Raw genomic sequence first — 2955 nt, 5'->3', positions numbered from 1 at the left:
ATGTACCTATAAAATAACAAAAATGCGTAAAATATTACAAAAAATTCACTGAAAACAAAAAATACGGAAACAAAAAACTCAATTTTTTGAAAGTTGACTCAATTTTCTAAAAACAAACATGGTGAATACTATTTTGTTTTTAGTATCTCTATCTCTCTCTTCCATTTGTTCTCTATTTTTCTTTATTTTTTTATATTTTATTGAAAAGAATTAAAAGTTTATATATAGTTTTGATTGTTGTGTGGATTTTACTTGTAGAAAGAACTTGTTGTGGTGATGGTGGTGGGCTTTCATGGCTGAAGGAATGTTTGGATTTTAGGGATTAACGTAATGTGGTCTTAAAAAAAGAAGAAGAAATGAAGTGAAGATTTAAATTTTATATTTATTTCAATAACTATATTAGAAACATTATTCAAGTTACTGTGTGTCATGTTGCGGTTTAAAAAAATAATTAATTGATGTTGTAGGATAAATTTGAGACCTTAAAGTGTAAGAGTATTTTTGAATTTTCTAAATGTGATGCCCTAATTTCTACCCTTTAGTAACATCACTAAAGAGTCCTTTAGTCAATAGTCAAGTAAGATCCCAGAAAGGTCGGAAAAGTAAATATAGCTTCCCTTCTAACTCCAACCACTTTAGATAGCAAGCTATCTTTATGATAGATCATAAGAGGTATTAACATAAAATCTCATAAGTAACAAGAAGATAGGCATATGATTATAAAAGTAAATAATAATTACAGTGCTTCAAATCTTAAATTGCAAAACGAGTTCCATTACTATTACAATCCAAAAATAAATAAATAAATAATAGCACAAATAGACTCATAAGCAAAATGGCTTCTAACTTTCTCTAAAACAGACACACGTCTTCAAATGTCTCTGGCTCTTTGTCGGTCTCGTATGTTTCTTCGATACCTGGCATGAAACGCCATGAGTTTTGAATGCCCAGTAAACATATACACACCCCATCCATTTTTTCCCAATTCAATACATAATAGCAATTACAACAATAGATAAACAAACATGATATTCAAGAAAGTAACAAGGGTTACAAGGTTAGTTGTTAGTAAACTAGAAATCCCCCAAAGAGATTTCATCCTCCCAACCACAAGAATCGGATGCGAATTATTCGGTATGCCCCTCTTTTGTTACTTTGTTGCAGACCTTACCTCGGATGCCTACCAAAGGTTATATACCACGTAGTGCCAACTGCAGGGTCTCAAAAGAGATGGTAATCACATCGAAACCACCTAGGGTCTGAATAAAACCGCTTCGTTCAATGGTTCCGAAACAACTGCTTGTGCAAGACTTTACTTCCAAATAGGGAACACATCCCATCAACCAATCAATAACTCAATAACTTGTCTGAAAGTTCACAAATCCATTACCACCAATTAAGTTTCTCGTTAGATAATTTAAGTCAAAGTTAGAACAAACCCTTGAAACAACATCTATTGCATAAGTATGAATAACTTCGTAGCATAAATGGAAGGAAATAAAGTTACAACACATGCAATTAACATATCAAAATATGCACAAGTTGTTCTAGGCATATTCATGAAGTTAATGGAATAATATCACACAAGAATGTAAATTTCTAGATTTGCATTTGTCATAAAGATTGTAAACAAAAAGGCATTTTCAGATTTTTCATAAATTGGATTTCCTATGATTTATAGAGAATTTTGTCTAGTTTTCATAACATCTTTTATAAGTTTCATAGCTTTCCCATTTTTTTTGCTATTCAAGAAACACTCTAGCGCTGTCCAGATTCGTTGATCGTTACGAAAATCGGATTTTCTTTCAAACCGCTTACTCTTTTTCAACAAAACAAATTTTACTTGAAAGCTAACTCTTTCTGGAAGTTTTTGACGTAACAATGAGGTCAAGGGAATTTTTATACATTTTTCTAGAAATTTTGGATGTTGGCTGTAAAAATTGGTTTTCATGCATAATACTCAAATAAGAAGATTGATGAGAAAAGAGGGAAACTAAGGGAAATTTTTCACTTTGCTTTTAGTGAAAACATATTAAATAATGTACTAATAACTCAGATTTTTAGAATGCTGGTGTGCCTTTGGAAATTATGAGAGATAGGTGTAGAAAAAGATAGTTTTACACTGATTTAGAGAAAACACAAGTAATGGTAGAATAAGACTCAATTCTTTTCATTTTTAATAGAACACTATTACAACACATCTAAAAATTTTAATTTAAACCTCTAATAGCATGTATTTGAGAAAGAAAAATAAAAAAGAGAGTTGTGTTGTGGCTTACTTGGTACTTAGATGGGTTGATTGCACAATTTTTCCTCTCCTTTCCTCTCCTTCTCCACCAAGCTCTCTCCCTCTTTCTTTTTCTTCTCTCCACCGGGGGTTGAGTGTGTGAGTGTGTATGTGTGTTCAAAAAGTGGAGATGAGTGGTATACTTATAGAAAAAAAAAAAATGATAAAAAGCCTATTTTGCCCTTGGTTCCAATTCAATGGAATAATTATTTGATTTAGTTTCAATGTAATGGAATGAGGGTTGATTAGGACCTTAATTATGTACTTAAATATGATCTAGTTAGACTTAGATCTAATTTAATTTAATCTATTTACAAGCACAAATCTTATATGTACAAATTGGTACCAAAGTCAAAGACATATCCCATGATTTTAGCAATTTATCCCATTTAGTACATTACATATATGTAGCTTCTAGGGCAGCCGGCCACATGGGGAGGATTTGAGGGGATTTTTATTTATATTTTGTGTACAAATGAATATATTTATTATAGATTTTGTGTACAAAAAGAATTGAATATGATTAAAGGTACATATATGTGTATAATGGTACTAGTTTGGGATCAAAATGTGATTCAAGAAAAATATGAGAGCTAAATTCTTAATTTATGAATTTGAATATTTAATTAATTGCAGTGTTTAATTTATTTAGAACCTAAAATTTAATT

General features: G+C 30.7%; 1 long non-coding RNA gene across 1 annotated transcript; it reads right to left on the bottom strand.

The window, feature by feature from the left end:
* Positions 1 to 714: 714 nt before the first annotated feature.
* On the bottom strand, positions 715 to 2398 carry LOC145789743 (uncharacterized). The gene is made up of 2 exons (XR_014328026.1): positions 2280 to 2398; positions 715 to 1367 (listed from the first exon to the last, which is right to left on the bottom strand). It is a non-coding gene; the product is annotated as an uncharacterized LOC145789743 (long non-coding RNA).
* Positions 2399 to 2955: the final 557 nt, after the last annotated feature.

The sequence above is a fragment of the Camellia sinensis genome, chromosome 1, assembly GCF_055761805.1.
Source record: "Camellia sinensis isolate YWXY chromosome 1, ASM5576180v1, whole genome shotgun sequence".
NCBI classification, from domain to species: Eukaryota; Viridiplantae; Streptophyta; class Magnoliopsida; order Ericales; family Theaceae; genus Camellia; species Camellia sinensis.
The sequence above is the reverse complement of the archived record's forward strand: the minus strand, read 5'-3'. Positions and strand labels throughout refer to the sequence as shown.